We start from the raw sequence: 17087 nt of genomic DNA, 5'->3' as shown, positions 1-17087 counted from the left end.
CTTCATCTCTTGAAACTGAGGTCAAACCCATTAACTTTTCTAGGCAAGTTCTGCCCAAAATGAATGGGTGGAGCAAGGTCAAGCCTATGATTTTATTATTTTCACTTGGGCACTTGCACAATTTAGTATTCACTTCTGGCTTTGTCTTTTAAAGGGCATTTTTTTGGCATCTGAACTGGCAATTGTCTGGCCACAACTATTCAGCTGCCCAGTTTTGGATGGGGTGGGTTGAGGGTAGGCCAGCTTGAGAAAAACAGATGCAAAAAGGGTATGTAGTAATTTTTAGGATGCTGTAAGAAAACTGTGTTGGATTCTATGGGTCAAGATTCAGGCTTTTATAAAAATAGAGCTCATTTTTTGCCTGTATCAATTTTATTCTTTCGCTTTAATTTAAAGTTAGTGAGCCATATGCAGAACAGAGATGAAAGTCTCTTAGTAAATGTCTGTGACCTTTATTTTGAATAATCTGCAACAGTTTTCATTGTGATAAAATGTAAGCATCAGGCAACTGCTGAGGTGCAGTTCCCAGTTCAGGTGGCTGTGCTTAGCTGCATGTCATTCTTAGCTGGAAACTTGTACTGTGATTTCACATTGCTTTGGAAGCAGGGAATCACTTTAGCAACATGCTGCCTTAGACATTTCTAGTAAACAGAAATTCAGCTGCGGTTGCAGTTGCTGCTGTGGGTGTTTAATGCATTCCCATGCAATACCACGGGAAGGGGCTGATCTGCAAGAGGAAGTAAATCTAGTAATACCCTCCTGAAAGGGTGCAAAGCCCCGGAGCCAAGGTGGGCTGTACTGAACATTCTCAGCCACCAGGTGGCAATGAGCCGTGGCGCTGCGCCTGGGGACACGGCAGGACCACCCACTGCAGAGTCCGGGCATTGCATGGGAGAAGCTATATTCCTGTGGAGCACAATCCTTAGGACCTCTGATGGATCTCAGCATGCTGGCAGCGACGGCAGATTTTTCATTCCGATGGTGTGAATCAGTTTTCATTCCCTTGGTCGTCTTTTGTTATTTGCCACTTAGCAATGTCATGTTTTAACACTCTCTGCGTCCTTTGGGAAGTAACTGCATTCTGTTATTTCAGCTGTGAGCCTGATAATCTACTGAAGTGGTGATGGATGTTTTAAAGAAAATGGCAATTATCATGTGCAGTTATGCTGAGCTTGAAATCTCCTGGAGCCGGTGTATCCTGTTACCAGCAATAAGAAATAAGAGCATGTGGAGCACTGTGCTCACCTAGAAGAGAGATAGTGATAATTTAGGAATGAGTTCTGAGAGACATATTTGCTTCTGGCCTATGCTGAGGTTGTAATTTTTTCAGAGAAAAGGGGTAAAATTATTCACTAGGATTTTTTTTTTTTCTATTGCGGCAAGAAAATAACATTCAAGGGCACCAGCAGAGCTCAGCAGCACTTCTCCCAAGTTGCAGTAAGGTCAGCATTAGGAATTTCTCATTTTATGGGATACTCTGGGAACCCTTTATCCATTTGCAGGAAGCACTTTTATTAGGAGTGGAATAATTCTTCAACATCACTCAGGGTTTCACAGGCATGTCCTTAACATCTGAGAAGAAACTGCTTCTGAAGGAGCCCTTTGTCATGTTCTTCACTTTGAGATCCTAGCAGGGCAATCTGAGGCAGCAGAACTGACAAATGCTCTGCAGGAATCTAGTGTTTGGTAGTGTGTACTGCAAATGCCTCCTGCAAAAATAATACTGGAAAGGAGGTTGCTGCAGCAAAGCTGGACACCACAGACACAAAGCAGTGGTGTTGCAGACACTCATGCAAGTTTAATTTCTTCTGTCTGTGATGGTATCAGTCTTTGGTTACATAGCAGTCCTACAGTTTTCCCATTTTCTGCTGATTTTTTTGTGCAGCCAAAGTATATCCAGCTAAGAAGCTCTGACTAAAACATCTTGAGATAATGACACTGGAGCATAATTTCTTGTATGCCCAGGCTCAGCTCCAATCACCATTTTGCAAGTACATACAATAACAGCACACTGCCTTTGGTAAAATGGTGTGATCTAAACAGGTAAAGATGAGAAAACCCAATAGAAAGTTCAGAAAGGGCAGGGAATTAAAAAGGCAGGAAAAGACATGGTAACAGTGGAAAGATTGAATTTCATGTAACACGCAGCAGTCTCAGTGTGCACGTTGCCTGGCCAAGGTAAACCACACAATAAGTTACTGTACAAACAGAGAATCATGAAGTGTGTGATCCTTTAATCTTGAGGTGGCATCCCTGTAGTTCTGTTCTAATTACCTTGTTATGGATAGCAGGAGCTGATGTGGTTCCAGTTCCTGAAGGGGCATGGTAGCTTCTGATTGTTGGAAAACAGATTAAGGCAGTTCCATGGTTTCACAGGCATGCCTACAATCCAGCTGTCAGGCGTATTTCTATTTAGCTATGGTTTGGAAGGTGTTTAAGGGGAACAGCAGTTTAATGGAGCATCTGGATCTCATTGCAGGCCTGCTTTTTGTTTTTGTGTTTCTTAATTTATTATTACACTTTCCAGCTGGGCTCATAGAGGCACAAAGGAGACAAGACATGGCCCCAAGTCACAAAGCAAATTTGTATTCCAACTTAAACTTTAAAGTTTCCTTTTGCCTTTTACTTTAAATGTTAGAGCTTCCAACACTCCTTGATGGTATTTTTACTTGAAGTTTAACTTATGATTAATGTATTAACATTCCTTGTTTCAAAAACAATTTTAAAATATATTATAGAAGGCTTTATTTTTTTCAGCTTTGTTTTGGTCCACTGCTGCTGTTTTGTAGGAATAGTTGCTTATCTGTCTTTTTATTCAGGAGAATGTCAGGGGTGTGTTTGTGGTTTGAGGACTCCTGGAGCTACTCTGTAAAATGTGCTGTATGGTACGGGTAATCAATACTTGACTCTTAATATGGATAAAGAAGTAGCAGAACATGCCGGCTGTTGACTGCATTATGTTGTTTATCCTGCTTATGAGTCTTCCTGCAGGCTGTTCATCCTCTTACAATCCATTGCCCAGTTATTTCTGACAAACTTTTGCTTTGAAAAAAAAGGCAAAGGGCTGCAGTCACATCCATGTTCTGATCGTTGCCTGCTGTATTCCTCCCTCACAGGACCCAAGTTTGTTGTCCTCCCACTCTGTTAAACTGTGCCAAAATACAGAATGTAATTGAGAAATAATGTATTAGTGCTCTTGTGAGGAAACAAGGAAATCCAAAAGGAAATTCCACTTGTAAGTGTCTTCAATTCTGTTAAGGCAAACTGTATATTTGGTTGTCTGCTTGAAGGGGAAAACTGAAGCCCAGCCACTTAAGTTAAAGGTGTGTGTGACCTTGGCTGTGCTGGTTGTTTGCTACTTAGGTAAATTCTTGCCATTTCTGATATCTGTGGATCACGTCCTTGGAACTGCTGTGTAATGCAGCTAAATCATTTCCATGGGCGTGAAGTGGAAAGACAAGAAATTTGTCCCAGGGTTTAATCTGAGTGAGATACACTGTTTTACTAGAGATTAAAGAAGGCTCTTGAGACAGTAAATAGAAATACGCCCAGAAGCAGCCATTTGGCTGTCAGGTCTTTAGATTTATATTCACGCTCACAGATCTAATTACTGCTGGTGAACTGGAAATATCTATACCAGCTCCACTCTTCCCTAACGTGCTGCTGATCACAGCTGTATAAAGCCAGTGAGTGAAAAACCAGCAAGTGTTTGTCAAACCTCAAACACTGGCCCAATTTCTTTTTGTTCACGATCCATGCAGAAAAAGGCAGGGGTGATTCCAATTACTTTTTATCACATCCATGAAATGGGATCATTTCTCTGAGTTTTGTGGAACAAGATGTTATCTAATGCAAATTACAGCAGCTACATGGATGTTTCTCTGAGGGGCTGTTCTTCCAGATGGAACCATTGGAATACTTTCTGCACCCTTTCCTCCTGCCTCACCCTTGAACTGTTCCTGGGGTCAAGTAATGTGGAGGTAAAGCAAAAAACCTACAAAGGAGAATCATGAGAGCTGTAAGTTTTGTCCACTGAATTGGTGACAAACCCTGAAAGATGGATGGGACCTAATTGTAACAGTGATCCTGATGGTTCCTTCTCAAATTTCTGCATTTATTCCTGAAGCTCTGAGTATTGCAGTACAAGGCCTTGTCCCTGTGCATCTTTGCTCTGTTCACTAAAATTCTCATGCCCTCAACAGAGATTCACATGTTTCTCACTCATCTGGCAATACTTAGGGCATTGTCAGGATCTGAAACTCTTCACTTCATTGGGCAACCATCAGTAAATGTACAAGCTCTCACTTTAGAGAACTCCTTGGATGCTGTTGGGATGGATGTGAGCAATTTTGGCTATGTCAGCCCAAAAGGCAGCAGACAAATGCAGAGAGAAGAGCATGCTAACAAGTTCTGGAAAGCTGCAGGCTGCCAAATGAGAGCATGCAGAGCATGGTGCTTTAAAAAGTGCTGGAATTTGTTACTTTGTTCTAATTTCCTGTGTTTTGAAGGTTTTTTTTTTGAAGCTGTGATGGCACTGGAGACAGTAGTGATGATGAGCTGGAGAGAAGCATAGCTTGCGTGCAGTGCTCCATCTCAGAAAATTTTGAGACCTGATTCATTTTCTTCTGGGAAAACTTTTAGTGCCAATTATGTTCCAAAAGAATTTCCGAGGCAGCCTGCCCATCCAATTTCTCTCTTTTCCAGCTTATAAAACAGCAAGCTGATAGCATGCATCTATCCTTTTGACCCTGTGGAGCAAAAGGCAACTGAAAAGTCACCGGGCTGCCCCTGGAAGCTGGGTTATGGATTCTGGCCAAAAGCGTGGAAGCTGTAATTGGTGTGGAAGATTTTTCTTCTCTTAATCACGCCTTCATATTTGAACTCTTTCCAGTCTTCCCAAAGAACAAGTCATTAGCCACTCCTTTGGAAGCAGAAAGGCTCAAGGCAGCATAGTTTGAGATTTGTTTGACCTTTCAGCTCTGCTTTCCTCTGAGCACAGGATTACTTTTGCTCTGTGCAATTTGGATTATGTAGGGATTCAAACATCTGAGAGGGTGGGGGAAATGATAATTTTTGAGTCAATGAATGAGACTTTTGGGGAACCTCTCTCTATTGGCTGATATGTTTTTCGGGAAGTTTGGTGTTATCAGAGTAGTTGCTGAAGCTACTTGCATAAAAATCTGAGGGGTTTGAATAGGATGTGAAAGTCTGAAAATTCGTTCTGCTAAGGAAAGGTATTATCCTGTGATGTGTGTTGAAGGCAGGAAATATTTCACAGCCTGTTCACAGCAGAAAATAGGTGAGAAAAAATCAGTTTGCAAAAGGAAGGAGTTAAATTATCAAAAAACATGAAGAAATGGGTTATAGTAATCTGATTTGACTGTCCAAAAGAAAGAGAACACTGCTTTCCCCAGGCCCAAAAAGAGTTTGCAGGACTGACCCCTGAGAGAAGCTGACCCAATATGCATGGAAACAAGAGATTCCTGAAGGAGCTGTCTCTGCCAGAAGAGCTGCTGCAGGGATGTTCCTCTTAAATGAAATAACACCATTCCTGTAGGAAATAAAATCTGACTAAAATCACTAACGTTATGGAAAATACTCCAAAACCTACACTGTGCTGTTCTGAATGCAGTTGCTCAAAAATACCCTGAAGAACCAAATGCTGCAACTTAAAGCAAATAATACCAATTCAATAGGCATATGACGTCAGCCAGTGTATGGAAAAAAAGACAGGGCAGCTGATTTAATTCACAGAAAAGACAGAATTTGGTTAGTATCCTTCAGTGATTGGTTGCCTTTCTAATGGTAGGGTTTGTTTGCTAATAGCCAACTGTAAATATCATTTGTACCATGTAATCCCGGGTTACTGTGATTCCCACCCTCCCCCTGGCTGGGGGAATTTGAGTTTGATCATGAGTAACTGAGACAGAAGTACCAAAGTACAGTAAATCCAACAAAATTCTTTCTTACCCCAAAATACACATTCCAAAACACTGGAAGAACACAGCACTTTTTTTTCCTGTATTATTTACTCAAAAAACAGATGAAAAATAATACAGTTCAGGAGGCTTATGTGTGATTAAAGGAATGTACTGTGCATACATCTTAATATGCAACATACATATAATTCCAATTGTATTGGTGCATGGAGTCAGAGAAAAGATTTCTGAAGGCAAAGCAGGAGTTACTCCCAGAAACTGAGAGGGAGACAGTCTTATAATTAGCTTTACTGGGATTTTATTTCTACTTTGCATGAAGGCTGTAGCATGTTGGAATCTCATATGCATTCATGCAGTATTTGTCTTTTAAGCATGATTAACATTCTGAGAAGAAGGTTTAATATGCAGTTGGAGCCTAAAAGAGCCACTTGGAACTTAGGGATCCAAGTCCATGGTGTAGAGTCTGTCCTGGAGCCAGCATAACTTTTTTCCTGCCTGTAGGTGAGGAGACCAAGGCTTGAGCAGAGCTGGCTGTTAGGGGGATGCTTTTGGTGACAAAGTGACACTGGCTGTGCTGATGTAACCTGCTCTGAATGTGCCTCTCTCCTCGACGTCCTCACCGGTTTGAAAGGGTCACTGGCCATGCCAGGCATCTGTGTAGCTGCTGGGGTGCACGACTTCTTTTGAATTGTCTGCCTCCAACTTGCATTATCAGGTTACTTTTCTTTCAGGGGCCTGCATAAGAGAGCAGGTCTCTGCCCAGTGCCAATTATAAGTGCAAAGAAAAGCCTTTTTGTTTGGGTTGCCTTTGATGTGTGTGGAGAGGAAGCGGGCAAACCACACTGCTGGGTTAGCTGACCTCTCCGCGGTGAGTTCCAGTTGCATTTACTTTTCAAAAAGCTATAAAAAGTGAAGGCTTTTCAAAGCTGTAACTCCTAATTGTTCCCAGCACAAACCCCAAACAGCTGCACTTTGTGCTGGGAAATGCCTTGAAGGCTGAAGGAGGGAGCCTTCCCTCCAGGCCATGTGGATGTTTTACAGCTGTACGTATGGCCTTGAGGTTAAAGTGACTTCCTTGAAGATCCCATCCATAGATGGGCTGGCCAGGCAGTTTTGTGGTTGTGAAGGACGACCTTGGCCTGTTGTCCCGAATGCTGCCGTGGGGGGAGGAATGTGCTGATGGGAGATCTGCACATCCTCACCTTCCAGGGGTGCCTTTCAGCACCCTCACCTCTCTTGGCACACACTCCCTGCATTTGGGGCCCTCCTAATCCTTAGGGACGGGTCTGAGAATGGGAAGCAGCACATCCCTGCCAGCCCGAGGTGCTGAGTGCTCCCATTAACTCTGTGGGGAAGCACAGGAGTCCTGGGCTGAGACTGTGCTGACACCAGGGCCTTGTTTCTGCTCACTGAGGCAGGGTTTGTTTTATATAACCTGAACTTTCTCAAGCAGCTCTGGAAGACCCAACTCCAACATCTGCTTTACAGTTATCTGACAACTGATTTAATAAAAGCTCTGCAATTAACAGGCTGAATTCATGGAGCTCATGTTCTTCAGAGCCTCATCTGGAGGCTTTGCAGTTCTTAATGCGCAGAACTTTGCAGATGCTGCACTGATCCACTAAGTTCTGCTCTAATATTGTTTAAAAGTAATTTCCCTCACCATGTTGTTTCTGCTTTGCTATTTCTGAGCTATGCAAAATTCAGGAAGCTGCCTCTTGCACATGATTATGAATTGCTGGCCAGGGTGAGATACCTAACAGGCAGCTAAAATATAATAAAACATTAAATGCATTTTCATATTGTGCACATTCTCTTTACGTATTATTCACAAGGGACTCTGAATTTGCTTCACAATAATAACCATGAAAGGAAAAAATTCTTTTCTCAGTAATGAACAGATACAGCAGAAGAGTTTTGGCATGTAGTACTTCCCTCAAAGAAGTTTTCTTGAAAAGTGTATGAAGAAAATCTCAATAAAATATTAAGATTTGACCTATTGCTGATTATGTTCAAAAAACACAGGAGAGAGTCATGGCAGGAATGTAATAGGAGGGAGAAGGAAAATAGGGTGCCAAGTGTATCCCTTAAAAATGAAAATTTTCTGCCTTATTATTAGGAAGAACAGCAGGTTTTATTAGTGGCATATAAACAGCGCTGAAACCTGGAAGTGACAACTACCAGCAGCCCACGGCTTGTTAAGTCCATGATAGAAGGTTATAATTCATATGCCATCTGGAAATTTTGTTGAGGGCTGCTCTCAACATGAGCTCATCATTTGGTACAAAATATTCCCCTGCAGGAACATGTCTCAAAGAACAGCAAGAGAACTGAGGGGCAACAATTTTCAGGATAAGAATTGATAAATTCTGTGAAGAAAAGAGATGACTTTATTTTCACCTTTGACTTATTGGTATTACTCTGAATTCACTTAGGTCCTGAAGTCTGAGTGCTCTCTTGTTTCTTCCTGACTGAACTGGTGATCTATTTAGACCCTGCCATGTGCCACAGACAAAAAGTCCTGCCACAGACTTTACCTACAAAACTCCTTCTGGATACCTGGCAGGAAACTGAAAATGATAGAAAAACATAAAAATGAAATATTAAAGATAGCTGGATGGACTCTACCAGCTCATCTGACACATAAAAAAAGATGGGAAAACTTGTTATATTTAGGCTAATAAATTAGAAGACAGGTGATGTGTTATGCATATTATATAACAGAAGGTAAATGCTATGAGAAGAGATTATTTAAGTGATAACATTGGCACATGGAAAACTTCCTGGTGACTAAAAGCTACTTCAGATTTTAAGTAGGAGAGGCCATTAATTTTTAACACAGGGAAAGCCCAGAGCCTTGCAGAAATTTAGCCTCAGGAATTGTCTGAATCAAATCAGTTTAATTTAGCATTTAACAGAGAGAAAATGCATGTACAAGTGGCAGTGCAGTCAAATTTTCAAGCGAGGTTCCAAGCAAAACTGAAATTACAGATGAGGAGCTAAGTTTGTTAAATGCATCACATTACTTACAGAAATGTTAAGGTAAGTCATGGACCCGAAATAATCTGATGTGGATATCAATTATTTGAGCAGTCTGTAATTAAAGCCAGACTTTTCTGATAGCTGTGGCTGTCTCCACATTGTTTTAAAGTGTTTGACCTTGAATAATATTTGCTGAACTGGATGTCTACGGCCACAATATCACACAACGTATTTTGGTGTTGTGGAAGGATGAGATCACCAAGGGCACACGCAACCCACAGCCTGGTCCATGGACAGTGACTGATGTCAGCCCAGAAAACAATCTGATTTTCATATATCCTGAAAATGCTCTCTGCTTGCATGGACATTCAGAGATGTTTTTGTCAAAGTAAGTCATCAGTTTTCCTGCTCTCACCAGTCATCTTTTAAGTGGCACTTCCCAAAAATGTGTTCCCCTCTGAGATTCAAACCATTAGTCACACTGTTGATTCAGTCAGGCTTCCCAAACCTGGCCTGTGTCTCCTATCAGCTGCTTCTTTGTGCATCCTTTTCTTTGAATTATTGCTGATCCAACTCTACTACAGTAATTCTGTGTACACACAGTGTATTTTATACTAACAAAGACATTTGTTTATTGTGGTAAAGACCCTCAGGAATAATCTTTAATTTTAAAAAATTGCTGCATTAAAATTGTGGTTCCCACTGAAAACACTGGGACTTTCCCAACAGGCCCTAAAATGACATGAGATTTAGGTACTATAGGATCCTCCCCTTAGTATGGGAAAAATATAAAAGAAACCTTAACTAGCTTCAGCCCAGTTCAAAATGAGACTCACTCCAGCACCAGCTCCATAGTGCTGTTTTTAGAATAAAAAGCTGTGAAAATCAGAGCTGGGGTCCTCAAAGTCAGTGAAGCCATTCTTGAAGATTTAATCATTGTGTATATTTGGAACACTGACATTTTTAGTCTTATGAGTATTGTGAGAATCACAACTTTAGTCATGCCTAAATGCAAACGTTATAGAAATATTCCATACAAACTTTAAGTCATGAAGCAAATTGATTTAGGGTTGGAAACATCGTTCTGTTTGGGATTCTGCTCGGTTTTCTTTTTAAAAATACGGTCATCTCAGAAAAAAGTTTTCCACTTTGATTTGTCAATAAAATGGGAAAAATTTATTAAAAATACTATGTTGGTAAAAATACTCTTCTAATATTTTAATCCTCCTTATTTTCTGATATATTCTGTTTTCTATGAAGCACAGTCTGCACAAAGAAATTCAGCTGCAAAATCCTTGTTTGAAGTGGGAAGCTGAGACTTTCTGACAAATTGCAAATAGCTAACTTGAAAAGTGTTCCCTGTTATCTTCCTCTAAATGAAAAAGAACACGTCTCTTCTGACATGTGTTCTTGCTATCTGCTGATCTCAGCATTTAAGAATGTTTGGGGAATAGGACAGGACTGTATTAAGGGAACTTGGATGAGTAAATCCTCTTGTGGCTCTTTAGGAAGTTATAATCTGCAAAAGGACTTCACTTGAAGGAATCTCTTCTACTTAGAAGGCAGAAAGGGAAAATTAAAACTCCCTATTGCACACAGCTTGCTATCTGATTTTTCCCCTCATGTGTAGCCAGATTTTTCTGAGGGAAAAACTTTAATGATAATTGCTTTTTTCCATAGCAGAGCAAGGATTTTTTGAACAGATGCTGACTGATTCTGTTCTGTGCAATTGGACTGGCGGCTCTCAGAGTACTTTTTCAGGGCTGCCAAGTTATGAAATGTTTGAGGTACAAGCAGAGTGTGAATAAAGCTTTTATTGCTTTGAACAAGACATCTCGGCTCAAAATTCCCTTGCTTACATTTGTGTGGATATTAATGGCCTGTTAGTTAAATGTGGATATAAAAATGTCAGATGGACTAAAGCAGATCAAGTCATATTTCTTCTTAGTTTTACCCTTTAAATGTTTTATGGTTACTATCACTGGGCTTCCCTCCTCTTCTCATGTTTTGTGTTTACTGGTTGTTGCGTGGTCACCTTTTAAAATACAAATACAGCCACAAATCAGCAGCTGTTTTTATTGTCAATTATATCAACAGAGTTGTTGTCTCTGCTTTCATAGATGAGGGAATAATTTCTAAATGGGGTGAATGAAGAACTCCTTATATTCTTCTTTATATTTGAGATGATATCTCTAGAAAATAGCAGGTTTCCCAGGGTCTAAAATCTTTCACATATGCTAGGAGAAGCTTCAATCAGTCCTCTTAAAAATCTGTCTCAAGTCTTTAAATACTATTGTTGTTATATTTTCAAATTCTAGATTATACTTTTATGTTTGCCAGTCTTTTTTTTTCTAAAGAAAATTTTATCATTTGATCTGATTATGATTTAAAGTTAGTGATTTGAACAGTTTTTAAATTTTCCTCTATTCTTTTTCTCTTCTCTCAATGTGTTTTTGTAAATGAAGACAAGTAAGAAAGGCAAACATGGAAGAATTTTTTGTTTCAGAAAGGAAATTATGTGTTTAAATACATTTAAAGAGAAAATGCAGTTTCACTATTTTATATAAAATGAATGTATCATTTTCAACCAGACCTAGCTACTAATACTAATTCATTATATTACTTAAGTAATTACACAGCATTTCAGGAATGATAACTAATGCTAGAAATTGCACAGTGAATTCAAAGGTTGCTCCCTTTCTAGTGCTGCAGCAGAGCCTGATCTGGACACGATCCTAGGCAGTAATGCTGAGCAAGTTCACTGTTACAACAGCATTGTATTTTGCTCTTCTTTTCACTACAGATTCCAAAGGCTGTCAAATTCTCCCATGTTGCTGATCCTTCTCATAATGTGGTTGTGTGATACTCTAATGGTGCAAGAGTTGTGTCAGCACCCTGCAAGCCAACGTCTGGAAACCATCAATGCTTCGTGGGGCACAGGATGGCACAGACACCACTGATGCATCTGGAAAGAGCAAAACCTCTCTGTTGTGCCCTGGTAGGGTGGGTGGTTGCCAGGGGAAGGCTGGGAATCTCTCAGGACCCTTCACACAGACTCCTGGCACATATACAATGGCTGAACCTACAGTATGACCAGGAACCCAAATGCTCCATGTGAAAAGAATGTGGAATATTGCTCTCTTGGTTTTTGTTAGTTACAATCTGTTAGTGACAGTCCAGCCTGTAAAAAGTGACAGCTACAACTGTGTGGATAAATTTCCCATCTGAAACAGATCTGAAACCAATTATTTTGAACCTAATTGCATGTCTTGCATAGCATTTGATTTATTCATGCACACAATGGCTCTGTGGCATGCGGCAGCCATCACACGTAGGACGTCTTGTTGCATGTGACATGAATGGTGTAAGAATATTTTTCCATGCTGACATGGTTCATCTGCTCAAACTTAAAGAGCTCATTTAGCAAGGCATCCTTATTTTTTCATGTTTCCTTTATTCCCTTGTAGTGGTAGCATCAATTAGTTATTCAGCTCCATTTCAAATATTTTAAATGCACATCTTATGTAGGACATAATGTAGGACAATTTATGCAAGACCAATTGTGTCTGATTATAACATATTTTCCAGAATCTAGAAAAGCTCACTAAAAGTCAATAACTGTAGCTTTTCATTACTACTTTTTTCTGGACATTTTCTTTGTTTATTAATATCATGACTGGCAACCCTTATCAAGCTCCTTTGGCTCTTCTGGTTCTGCCAAGAGCCGGGACTGTTCAGGCTGGAGAAAAGTGCAGAAGACACAAGTAGAAGTGATGCTGTCTTTTTATTTTTTTTTTTTTTTCCAGAATGCCTGCAGCTATGATTTTCCACTCAGTGAAGATTTTTGCCCCAAAGGAATGAAGAGTAGGCAGATGCTCAGAGAACAAGTGATATGGAGCTAGGAAGATATTAAGACCTGCAGCTCATGACAAGCTAAAATCTTGTGCAAACAGAATTACAATTAGCCGTATTCTGATGGGATTTCTGAGGACTTAGAGAATTCTTGATGGTTCAGAAAGACAATTTAAACTTCTAACATGCCTCGTTTTCTGTCAGCTATGCAGAGGCAATAGAAAACATTTGTCAAAACAGATGGCAGGTTTAGCCCCCCGCCACTGAATGCAAACGGGAAGTTCAAGGTCCAGTTAATGGCTGCTGAGCCAAGAAACATTTGGAAACTTAGTTTAGCATTGAATAGACCCCAAAGAATACAGTGTTACAATTCCAGGACCCCGTGGCTAGGCCAAACTCGGAATGCTGTGAGCAGTCGTTTCGCAGCTTACGCTTCCAGCCAGAACGAAGAACTGCTGAGGTGCACAAAAACTGAGATGCAGCAGCTAACATGGTTTTCAGGATTTTTGAGAAGACATGTTTGACAGCTGCTTCAGCCCAGCAGAACATTTCTTTGCCCAGTGCTTCCTGACATTTTACTGCCACTCAATTGCTTTTCCTACGCTAAAGAAACATTATCTGAAAAGCAATCATGTGCATAAAATATACAAGGAGACGAAATGTGAAAATCTCTGTTTTTTCTATTAAATCATACTGGTATTTTCACTGAAATAAGTTTCACAGAATCTCTAGGCAGATTGTGGAAACTATGATCTGTGGAGCCGAAAGGTTTTAATTGCCAGCGGCGTAACTACTGAAAGCAAAACAAAGTCACAGAGATGTTTTACATGCATCCAGTGAAACAAATACTGGGGTAATCTGTGCTGATTAATAATGGAAAAGGTTCTTGCTGAGATTGAAACAATTCACTGTTAAATGAGCAGAGGTTACTTGCCTGATTTTGGAATAAGAACATAGAAAAAGCTCCCACAAAGTGTTTGTAATAGTGCTCAGTGCTTTATACAGACCCTAATCAAGATCCTAATAATGTAATCATACAATAGATTAGAAAGGTAGATTTTCCCTATGGAATGGGTACTCAGTGCAGTAAATGCAAGGTTAAACTGCACCATGTCTGTCTCTACCTTTGCATCCTTTGTTTGTATATCAGGAATTAAGCGCTGAAGACCAAAATTGTAGCACTGGTGAAAACATGACTGACCTGTCAGTCTTGCACACAAGTCTCTGTCACCAGGTTCAGAATGTTTCTTCCCAGCTGGGTCTGGCTGCGTTCCCTTCTTTCTTCACCCTGAGGGGAATGTACAACAGCAACCTAAAATCAAGAGCAAGGGCTAAAAGATAACTTTTGTGGCTGATAATTGTCAGACTCCCCATATTTGTTTTCCATAGTTTCACAGGAACGGCTTCCTAAGGATTAGTTAAGGCTGCCTCACTGGTTTACTTTTTATTTTCTTCTAGAATTTCATGAACCTATGGGATGGATGGCATGAGTGAAAGCCAAGTTGCTGTTAGCTATATCTTAAGGTAAGCTGTTAAACACCCAGTGTTATTACCTTTTGTGTTTATTTGGAGTTGTAAAGCAGCATTAATGTGCATTATACCCTGAGCAACTTGAGAGTGAGCATGGAACAATGGCAGGTCCTTAATTTCTATACCAGTGGTTTCAGACTGGACCTAGAGACTAAATCAGATAATTAAAATTCAGGTAATCTTATAAAGATGTTCAATTCTTCCTCTTCAAAACCCTTGTGTTTTTCATGCAACAAATTTGGCCAATATGCCACCCTTGCTTCCTGCAAAGCAGAACTGAGAGATCTGTGAAGAAAGCTGTTAAGTGTTCCCTTAGGATTTAGGCCCTGATGATCAACACAGCAGCAGCAGGCAGATGTTAACACACCTCAGCTGGCAGGAAAATTCAATTTTTAAAAGACTGTGTGTTCCAAATCACTGTGGCAGATGTACAGTGAAGCCCACAGAGCTGTGGGAGCTCATCACCAATACTGAGGGTCTTGGATCTTCCTGACAGATAACAGCTTGCTGTAGCGGCTGTCTCCAGAGGGTTGCTGTTATTTGGAAGCAGCACATTTCAGTGCCTCTTTTCTTGACAATACCTGGGATTAATTTAGTCTACTGTTGTCTAAAGATCCCTGTGGACAAGGATCTGTCTTGAAGGAGATGGCTTCCGAGACCCAAATTGAGTGATGAAGAATTGTGGTCGCCAAATTTGTTTACATAGATGGGCTTTTTAGCTGAGACTTTCACTGTGTGGTTTGACACTAAAAAAGTTATTCCTGGATTGAAGCACTGGGAAACAGTATAAGGGAATAAAAATGCCTGTACAGAACTAGAAAACAACTCTTTTAACTATATCAATCATTTAAAATAGAAAAAAAAATCATTAAGTGAATTGCCTTTTCACAAGTCTGGCTAAGGAGCAGGGCATTTCTTGCTGGATTTGTGAATGTGTTCAGTACTGTGCAAATAAAATAAATGCTCTTTTCCCTTAATACTTCTATAAACCTATGTTCTGCCACTTTAATCTACCAGTGACAATAATGCAGCATTTTATTTCTTGTTTTGTTGTGACTATTAAACCTATGAGCTTAGATAATTTTGTTAAAATACAATTAAAATGTAACAACTTGTCTAGTTATCCTCCTAGTCAAATTTGTCCTCATTTGAAAGGGCTCTTTTCTAATTTTGACTTATTAAATTCCATGAGAAAGATCAAAGGTGCCCTCCTGTTCCTTATTACAGAGGATCAATGGATCACATACTTCAAGGTTTGAAAAAATATCTCAGTGAATTCAGCTGTATGCAGTAGTTATTATGTTATCAGGCCATTTTACAGTAAGAGTTAAACTCCCAATCCTTTTTTGAGCAGCCTTAATACATGCTAAACAAGTACCTCTTTCCTGAGGAGCATGGTTCTGTTCTTGTTTCAAATTTAAAAATGTACCATGTCCATTTCAGTTGCTAAGCTGTGTGATTTACGAACTGCTCTCGATGGATTGTATTGGCATCCCATCAGGACTGCATTCTAGCCTTCCTCCCTAAAATACAGGCAGTTCTAAGAAGGCAGCACTATTCTTGTGAAAACAGCATTTATATATTTCTCTTGCATGTTTATCCTCAGCATCATCTTACTGGGAACATGCTTAACCTGCCAAAAGCTCTTCTGAACTCTGACTGCAAACCATTCCAAAGTCCAAATTTTTCATGCAAATGCCATATGACCTCAGGTAGGTAGAGAACTCCAGGTTCTCTGAGCACATTAGCTGCAACCAACTTTACAGTTTTCTGAGCCTTTTGCCTGCTGCGTATTCAAAGCGCTGTTTACTTATTGCCCTCGTCATCTAGTCAGACTGCATAGCTTTGATCCAGGCAGTTTGCTTTCAGTCTTACCTCAGGATTCACAACCTCATCGTGCTGAGAAGTCTGACCCAGGTGCCTTATCCTGAAAACCTGAGGCTTTTTATTTGTTTGATCAACTCCCATGGCTTGCGAGCGATCCAGCTTTTGTTCAGCCGCCGTTCTGAAGGCTGGTGCATGGCTCTGCACGGCTTGGGCTTTCCTTAATCAACATATGGACTATAATATATTGGTTGTTTTGAGTCTGATGTCATGGGAAAAGTGTTGCTTCAGTCAGTATGGAAACTTGCCCAGATACCTTCACGTTGTTTCTTCCTTGACTGTAGTATCTGCTTGAAACTTTTCACTTGCCTTCTAATGGTTACTCCTGCTCATCCGCAGGCTGTTTCCAGTCCAAATATAGCGCTACTTGATTGAAAAAATCCAAGAAGCAGTTCTCTTTTTGGCACATGTTTAACAATCCCAGCTAAATCCCTTCTGAAATGCCAGGGTCCGGTTTGTCATAGAAGGTCACAGGCTTGCTGGGGCTGTCCCTCTGGACATTTCAGCGACTCCTGTGTCTGCACAGCTACAAAAACTCGGCTGAAATCTGGAATGTTTTTCAAACCCTTTCTTCCCCTCCCTCCGAAGTGGCTGTGAGGAAGCAGTGACCGAGGGTATCCTTGTGAAACTCCTATTGACCCTCAATATGGAATGCGCAGCCAGTTCAGGGCTGCGTCGGGGTCCCGTGTTTGGGGCTTGTTTTTTGTACTTTAAAAGAACAGCTAAAGTAATTTTATTTGCTTGTCTGCATAACTAAAGGATATTACTCAGGGCAAACGAATGTAACTCCAGTGATATTAATAGAGCTGAGTTAGAACAACTGGAGAATAAGCCCTTAAATTCTAGGGAAATTATTATTGTGCAGGCTGAGTTTCAAAGGCTCTAATGCTGTCTAATAAT

The 17087-nt window shown here is 40.3% G+C and overlaps 1 protein-coding gene across 2 annotated transcripts in view; it reads right to left on the bottom strand.

Annotated features, from left to right (window-relative positions):
- Nucleotides 1–16734, bottom strand: part of PDE5A (phosphodiesterase 5A) — a 106099-nt gene extending 89365 nt beyond the window's left edge. Inside the window, exons 1-2 of one of the 2 annotated variants that reach the window (XM_084205208.1) lie at nucleotides 16179–16734; nucleotides 13898–14061 (exon numbers count right to left, since the gene is read on the bottom strand). The gene's annotated coding sequence lies outside the window, so the exon portion shown is untranslated. The remainder of the gene's footprint in view (nucleotides 1–13897; nucleotides 14062–16178) is intronic. The other variant, XM_084205207.1, reaches the window with a different exon arrangement.
- Nucleotides 16735–17087: the final 353 nt, after the last annotated feature.

This window comes from Fringilla coelebs, assembly GCF_963513975.1.
Source record: "Fringilla coelebs genome assembly, chromosome: 4".
Lineage (NCBI taxonomy): Eukaryota > Metazoa > Chordata > Aves > Passeriformes > Fringillidae > Fringilla > Fringilla coelebs.
Note: the sequence above shows the minus strand (reverse complement) of the source record. Positions and strands in the feature narration are given on the sequence as shown.